This window comes from Bufo bufo, chromosome 3 (assembly GCF_905171765.1).
Source record: "Bufo bufo chromosome 3, aBufBuf1.1, whole genome shotgun sequence".
NCBI lineage: Eukaryota > Metazoa > Chordata > Amphibia > Anura > Bufonidae > Bufo > Bufo bufo.
Genome location: NC_053391.1, coordinates 580,088,347 through 580,097,594, shown reverse-complemented (window position 1 = coordinate 580,097,594; position 9,248 = coordinate 580,088,347).

The window sequence follows — 9,248 nt, the reverse complement described above, 5'->3', positions numbered from 1 at the left end:
ACACAATAAGAATATCTTGGGCTGCCCACTTTATTCTTTAATCTGTGATCAATTGTTCACTTGCCTGTGAGAACCAGATGACTCTGGAAGAATAACTCAATGTTGTCCAAGGCCATTGTCCTCTCTCCATAATTTAAAACCAATTCATTGAAAGTGCCTTTGTGGGAATCCCCCATGACTACAATGACACTGCCTGGTATAGCTAATGGGTGGACTAAGTAACATATCATTTTTCACTTTGTTTAGGTATTTTCCCTAAGCAACAACTCCTGAGTCAAAGCATTTTTACGAGGGTTGCCCTTTTTCCCTTTAGGAATTCTTAATGATCTTCCTGTTTTCGTCCCATGTTTTTGCCTCTTTTTGGTATGATCCAGTAAATCTTCATGAGAATAAGTGTTTGTGCAAGCAGGCAAAGATTTATGTAAAATTTTCACTTTGAGATGATAGGATTAGTACAATGGTGGATTAAGGGGTCCCTGGGCTTGGACCCCACTCCTTTACTATATCCCTGCCTCACTGATCCAGTTCCCAACACACACAAAACTCAATGGAGGCCAAAAGGTCCTTTGGACTGCATCGGGACAGTTTTTTTCTGGAGTTTTTTTTTATGTTGTATGGAATTATTATTATTTATTATTATGTATTATTATTTATTATTAAAGCGCCATTCATTCCATGGAGCTGTACATATGAAAAGGGATATACATACATTATACAGACAATTGCACTAAGCATAAACAAGACAAGTTACAAACTGGTACAGAAGGAGAGAGGGCCCTGCCCGTGAGGGCTTACAATCTACATGGTATAGGAGAAGGACACAGTAGGTGAGAGTGAAGCTGGTCATGGTGGTATACAGGCAGCAGGGTCACTGGTTGTAGGCTTGTTTAAAGAGGTGGGTTTTTGGGTTTCTTTTGAAGGAGTCCACTGTAGGTGAGAGTCTGATGTATAGCGAGTTCTAGAGTGTGGGGGATGCACGGGAGAAATCTTGGCGGCGATTGTGGGAAGAGGTGATAAAAGGAGAGTAGAGAAGGAGATCTTGTGAGGATTGGAGATTGTGTGTGGGGATGTATCGGGAAAGTAGCTCAGAGATGTAGGGAGGGGACAGGTTGTGGACGGCCTTGTATGTATTTGTTAGTATTTTGAACTGAATTCAGTACATGATACATCAATATATACACCTATGGGCAGCACCGTGGCTCAGTGGTTAGCACTGGTGTCTTGCAGTGCTGGGGTCCTAGGTTCGAACAAGACCAAGGACAACATCTGCATTGAGTTTGTATGTTCTCCCTGAGTTTGTGTGGGTTTCTCCTGGTAATCCGGTTTCCTCCCACACTCCAAAGACATACTAATAGGGAACTTAGATTGTGAACCCCATAGGGAACAGTGAGTGATGATAAAGTCTGTAAAGCGGAATATGTCAACGCTATATAAGTGAGTAAAATAAATAAAATATGCATACAAGAGATAAACAAACCTTTTGAAATTTGTTTTGTGTCCGATTTGTCAAATTTTTCCCAAAATTTTATTTGTGTCCAGATCGATCCTACACAAATCAAATATTCTCCAATTGGTCTGAATATTGATATATGACAGTCTTGAGACTCCCAGTAGATTTTTTTTTATTTTTTGTTAGTTTTTAAAAAAAATTTTTGCTCTTTGTCTCCTAACACCCCCTTCCTTTTAAGCTCTTTAATGCAATGACAGAGCAATAACAAATAATGTCAGTGTGACATTGACATACAGTATATAGCTATGGGTAACTGCATGGTTGATTTTTTAAAAACACACTGGGTCGTTGCATGTGTTATGCGTTTTCATATTAGAAACCTTCCATAAATTGTCCCTTATTTATGACAGATGGTTTTATACACACACAGAGTTATGGGGGAAAAACAGTGGCTTGTTAGAACCAAGCATCCAAAAACTATGCTGTAATAGGGGCAGAGCGCTGCCCCTGTTTATACACACACATATGTTAATGTCATAAGAAACAGTGGCTCATTCTGCACAAGCTACCAAAAATGATGTGTTAACAGGGGCTAAATGCCTGCCTGTATTTACGTACACTCCAATATGTCAACTTGATTTGTTTCAAAAATAGCACATTTTAAATATCCATATCACCATTCATATTAGTTTCTATCCCCAAAGGGCTCATGTCACTATGTAATTTCCCGATCTCACACATTTTCATACACCATTTAATTTTCAAGAACAATTTTATAGGAATCCAAGGAAGATTTCAGTAAGTTTTTTTGAGTGTCAGATGAAACTATAGTGCTCAAGTCAGGAGACTAACATTTCCCTGCATAAGGTGTCTGCTCCTATGAACAAGTCAGCAAATAGAAAATGGAGATTGCCACTGCACTTCTCTCCTGGGGACAAAAACCAATTATCCTCCAGAAATATTAAACTAAACAGTCCTTGCCTATGGCTGGCCACCACAGGGTAACTAAGGCACCTTGTCCTGTGGTAGGGTCCCTGAGCAATAGGTTCTAGTTGTCTAGTATCCTAAGATGTGCCATTGTCTTGTTTTGCCTTTCCCTGTACCAACCCTGCGGATCTTACCCTTCACTGCTTGACCTGACCTATGCTTGACATTAGGCTGGCCACACTGACCCTTGAAATGATTTTGAATTGCACAAACACTGCCTGGCCAGAGCTTAGCTTCTCCCTGGCTACAGCTTTGTCTGACCCCAACTAGTACGACTACTCAACCGTTCCTCTCCACCTGCTAGCATTTATCTGATGAATGCAGGAGAGGATTCCATACCACTTACAGGAACCGCTCAAGGTTAACTAGATAGGTTTGGAATTGAGGTGGTCTCTACTGGGGAATCTATTCGGCTGTAGGCATGGCCCGTGTTGTTAGTGGGTTGTTGCAGGGCAAGTTCGCTAAATGAGGTAGCTAGAGCCAAGTATAGAACATAATAGTAGATAGAGTCCAGCCCACCTGCTTAAGGCATTCTGTCACAATGAACTCCTGGTGCGCGGAAAAGGTAAGACCTTGGGAAACTTGGCTAATAGAAAAGATCCAGCACCAAGGAAATGTAAAGCTGTGTGCTCCTTTATTACAGTGGTAAAATTCATGCAGCAAATCAACGACATCCAGTGACATCCATCTGTTAAGTCAATGCGTTTCATGCAAAACTGTTCTTAATCATGACTTGATCATGATTAAGAACAGTTTTGTTTGAAACGCGTTGACTTAACAGATGGATGTCACTGGATGTCGTTGATTTGCTGCATGAATTTTACCACTGTAATAAAGGAACGCACAGCTTTACATTTCCTTGGTGCTGGATCTTTTCTATTAGCTAGAGCCAAGTCCAGCAGTCTGTGCCGTATTCTGGGTGAGTTACCTGTATCCAACAGTTCTGTCATGCTTTCCTTATAGCCCGGTGTGTGCCATTCCTCTGTTATTCTTCTGAGAAATATATGAATAAAAAGAAATGTTAACTGAGAGGCCTTTAGCTAACAGTATTTGCAATGGGAAGGAAAATGTAGCAACTACAGTGCAAAATATTAAAAGTTTCATCCATAATGTAAAGCATCAAACATGTAATTTTACATGTCCTAAATCCCAAACATCAACACATCATGAAAAATGTCATGACTGCAAAAGCAGGATTGCCCCCAAAAGTTAGTGAAATGCTGCTTGCATTACGTCCTGACACTCCACAAAATTAGAATCTCTTGGGCTGCCCACTTTTTTCTTTAATCTGTGATCCATTGTTCACTTGCCTGTGAAAACCAGATGACTTTGGAAGAATAACTCAACGTTGTCCAAGGCCATTGTCCTAGCGCCATAATTTAAAATCTATTCATTGAAAGTGTCTTTGTGGGAATCCCCCATGGCTACAATGTAACTGCCTGGTGTATCTATGGGGTGGAATAAGCAACATACAATTTTTCGTCTTGTTTAGGTTTTTTCCCTAAGCAATAACTTCTGACTAAGTCAAAGCATTTTTACGAGGGTTGCCCTTTTCCCTTGGGGAATGCTTAATGATCTTCCTGTTCTAGTCCCATGTTTTGCCTCTTTTTGTGTAACATCCTGTAAATCTTCATGGGAAAAAGTGTTTGTGCAAGCCGGAAAAGATTTATGTTCACTTTACACTTTGAAATGATGGGATTATCGCATGTTCAGAACTGTATGAAATTTGCAGAAAAATATTTCACTGCCATACATTGTTTTTAAAGTTACAATGTGTCATTTAGTTAATAAAGAATAGCTTAATGTTTGGTTATGATATACCATTCCATAATATACATCTTATAGCATAATTGCTGTGTTCAAGAGTGATGTGATAATTGTGCTACATTTAAGACTTTATCTACTATAGTGTTTGCTTTTTCGCGAAAGAGCAAGGGAGTGCCCAAATAGCACCATACATAACCTTCATACTGTACAGAAATCACAGATAACGGATAAAGTATCCAGTTAGTCCGATATATTGCCTGAATCCTAGATGGCATTATACAGTACACATATAATTAATACCTAAATATTTCCTTACTATGACCACATAGAGATAAAAAAAAATGCCTAGAGCCATATTTTGCTCACATAGAACCATGCTACCCATTAAAACTATCACTAAAGCTAATGAAGGTTAATTGATATTACCATGATTTTTGTACTGTTTGGCATACGTTTACTGTATTACTGAGTCTTGAAATTCCTGCCTCTTGTTTAGATCCATCAAGATTCACCAGGGTGTGGAGGAGGCTCTTGGGAGGCATGAAGGTTGAAGAGTGAGCCATCCGTTATGTCACTTATGGGGACTGACCTGTCATGTGACCCGGGTGCGACTGCCAAGGGTCGATTAATGCACTCAATCTCTCACGCCCCTATACACAGGCCACAGATTGAACATAGATCACACCCCGACACAGCCTTTTATGCTCCCCAACACGTTGCCACCATCTATGATATTTAAACTAATATACCAAATTATTCACTCGCAAGCAGACATACAGTAGGACTAGCCACACTAATAGCAGATACACGGTAACGCAAACCGCACTCATACACTTAAAAATGGAGATAAAGTGTATGAGGGCACAAGGCAAAACCATTAAAGATGTGCATTAATGTACTAAAAATGTACAGTTCTTAGGTTAGAAAAATTAAAAGAAATAACAGACATAAATAGAAGTGCAAAAAACTGTTATAAAAATAAAATGATAAAAACAGAAAGGTTCTTAATACTAAGCAAATTGCTTGATGATAGTCTGTTCTGGTTCCAGAGATAGGAGAACGTAGAACACAACCCAATGTTGATCGGATCCCCAAATTTTGTCAACGAAAGGTTCAAAATCCCGCATTTTTATCTCCATTCGGCAGAGGGAGGAGCTGAGAAGGGTCTCCCGACCATTCTTGGCCCAGCCTTCTAGAAAGGCCTTCATTATGTGCTCATTCTCCACCTCTCTCACTCAGTGTCAAACATGAATGTCTCTAATGGACATCCAAGACCCAACATGTTTTAATAATGCATATTTCATCAGTGAATAGTAGGTATGTTGTACCAGAGATGAGATATAGCTTATCATATATATTCTTGATCTTCTGGTATTCCAGCTGAAAAGCTCCTGGACCCCTGCTGTGGGAGGGTATATGCATTTCCATGGGCTTGAGTGTACAATCCAGAAAACATCTTCACTACTACTTGCTAAGGGCCAGTTTTTAACAGTCCGGTGATTTCCTCCAAAGGGGATGCATATTGCACATACAGGCCCAAACTGACCAGCCATGTGCAATCAATACTTGAGAATGGTGGTGAAAAGTATACACACTTACATAATATATACATAAATCATACACAGAAGTAAGCCTCTATTTATCACACATTCTATTACTCTGTGCTACCATTGCTATCATGAAGGTACCATTAAGAAACCCAAAGAATACACCATTATATCATAAGGGTTTGTGGAGAAACTTAGAACAAATTTGGATTCCTTCATTAAACCCCAAAGTAATACATACCCCAGAATTAGACCCCATAATGAATCCAGAGCGATCAAGCTATACAATTAAATAGAGTCGTTTTTTTTGACTGGGCAACAGGGGGTCTATGGGGGGCAAAGGAACGGTCTATAAAAAAACTACTTTTTTTCATTTGATTTTCTTTTTGTCAATTCCAGTTGGAATCAGGTTGGTAAGGGGCAGTAGTGTGGCACTTTTAAAGAGGTCAGAAGTGGCAAAGTCTTGGGTCAAAGATCTACAGAAGCGAGTCATAGCTGGAGAATGTCTCCCTTCTGGTTTGGACTGGATGGAAAAATAAAGAAAAATAAATGATTAATAATTAGTAATAATTAGATAAGACATTGCTGTAAGGTGCAGCCTCCAGGGTGCATGCCTGTTCTTAAGGAAGTCTGAGAGGTTTCTTCTTTTACCAAGAGTTTCCTGGAGATTCTGGGACTGTAGGCAAGAATGCTGTAAACATAAATGGTGCCTTTGGGATCTTTATTTGTGAACTGTGAATAAGCCCAGCAACTCTCTTTTGTCTAGAAGGTTTATCATGACTACAACAGAAAGGTTCAGCAAATACTTTCTTCTGTCTAATAGGACAAGTCCCGGCCCACCATACTGCCTCAGACTTATGCCAACTGTTTTCCCAGTCTTTTTTTTCTATTCAGCTGTTTTCTGAGATATTTGTGAAGCACCTCCTTCCCCCAGGGAGGAAGATGGGCCATTTGCCCCAGTATGAATGGACTAAAACAAATATGTAGCCAGTTTCCTAACTTACATGTGCTTACATCTTTCACGATAAGCACAATGCAAAATGTTCAGATAGGAAAACACGTGACAGCAAGAGAAGTTCTTCAACAGGAAAAGAAATTGGCAGCATGTACAGTCTGTGAGCTGCAATTGTTAAGCTTGCCAGAACAGGAAGGAGTCCTGTACCGAGGTCGGAGCCATGCAGTGATACACTGACACAGAGTGGACATTATAAATAATCTTAGGCAGTTTTACAATGAGAAAAATGGAAATGACCACAAGAAGTGTAATACATATTCAGATTTATATTAAAGGGGTTTTCTGAGATTCTGATATTGATGACCTATCCTCAGCAATATCAGATCGGTGGGTTCTGACACCTGGGACCCCTGCTGATCAGCTATTTGAGGAGGTCTCCTCGCAGCTTGCCAAGCAAAGGGCCATCCATTGTATAGCAACTGTGCTTGGTATTGCAGTTCAGCCACATTCACTTGAATGAGCTGAGCTGCATCTATGCCACGTGACCAATAAATGTGAAGTCACCGGCATAGGAAGAGTCTGCAGTGCTCACCGGAGCGTCATAATATGTTTCCTTAGAGTCTTTGAAATTGTAAAGGATTACCTAGACTGGCCATAGACTTTACAGGCAAATTTCCCAGTGGGCTGATGACCAGGGTGGCCACCCAAGCCCTCCTTTATACTGCTGGACAAATACATAATAATCTGATTCTCTCAGCAGTAATTAATGCTGAGAGTATCGGGTACTCATGTACCTGGCTGGCGGCTGTAGATGCCTTCCTGAATTCCAGGATTGCGATACAGTTGAATACTGCAGCAGAACATGAGAGCCGACGGCGCCATATCTTAACTCAAGACAACTGGAGGAGGACAGAATGTGCAGGGGACAAATTCTGGAGAAGTATCTAGTGTTGCATTGTGTTACTTTTGGCAAGTGGCCCATAGAAGATGTGTGGTCTGCCTCAATGCAAGGTACACCACTGTTGAAAATCATAATTTTAGTCTTAAAACTATCTTCTAAAATATGTATACTGCAAGATATATATTTTTATACAATGGGAATTTATGGCAGTAACTTTTCAAACCTGCCCACCGAATATAGTGCCCAAATATACATATATGCAGTGGCATTCAAAAGTTTAGTTTGAGTCAAAATTACTCAATAGACTATCTTGAAATGCACAAACTGAAGGTTTTACTATGCTCCTCACAGTCCCTTGATCTGAACATCATTGCAAATCTGTGGATAGAACTCAAAAGAGCAGTGAATGCAAGATGGTCCAGGAATCTCACAGAAATGTAGGACTTTTGCAAGGAAGAATGGAGGAAAATCCTTCAAACAAGAATTGAAAGACTCTTGAACGGCTACAAAAAGTGTTTACAAGCTATGTTACTTGCCAAAAAGGGTGCTACTAGGTACTAACCATGCAGAGTGCCCAAAGTTTTGCTTCCTGTCCTTTTCCTTTTTGTTGTTATTTTGAAAATGTAAAAGATGAAAATATAAAATAGCTTTTTCTTAAAATATAAAAGGAATGTGTCATCTTTAACGTTATGCCTTAGGGAGATCATTTCATCTTCAACTTGCTTAACGGTCCACAGTAAAAGTAATTTTGACCAGAGGTGCCCAAACTTTTGCATGTCACTGTATGTATATATATATATATATATATATATATATATATATAGTAAAAAGTGGATTTCATTCACCCATATCTTTGATATGGGTGAATAAAATCCCCTTTTTTCAATTTATGCTGTGGAGTGCTATGGAGTTTCTTCGTATAGTGTGGGATCCCTGATCAAGGTCGTATACACTGGCACTCATTTTCAGAATTTTGAGTAGTGCTGGCTTTTTCATAAAGATAGAAAGATACCATAGATATCAAATGTGTGAGAGTGGTAATAATTTTGTTTCCCCATGTAACAGTGAAATATTTGGGGGGTAATTTTCCAGAATTGACATCCATGTATAAATATGTTCTGGGTGGGAAGGCTCTCTAAAGGGGTTGTTTCACAAAAACAACCCCCTTTTGAAAAAGAAAGTGGAGCATCAATCAGCTGATCACCACTGGTCCAGCTTCTCTAACCCAGTATCCTCCGCGTGTTTTATTGAAATGAATGGCTGTCTGTGTAATGCATGGATGGGCCGTATCTGCCTTACAGAGTGGGTCTCCTTTCAGACTGATACTGGAAGACACCCTTCCTTCCCCCATGATGTTCTTGCAGGATGTAAGGGCAGTAGTTGTAGTCTCAACACAACTCCTTTAATATTTCTAGATTGTAAACCATGTTTGAATAAGGATGGTTGTGATCAGGCTCCTCCTTGAAAAAAAGAGTATGTCAAAACAATCTTTTAGGCAATCCATGATGTCAGTTTTGGTTAGGACCAGCAAATCGCATCCTGTGTCTATTTCCCTGACCCCACCTTATTCATTAAGGTGATCTTTTTACATCATTTACAGCTGTAAATGTAATGCATTATTGGTATCATTTCCTTTGACTA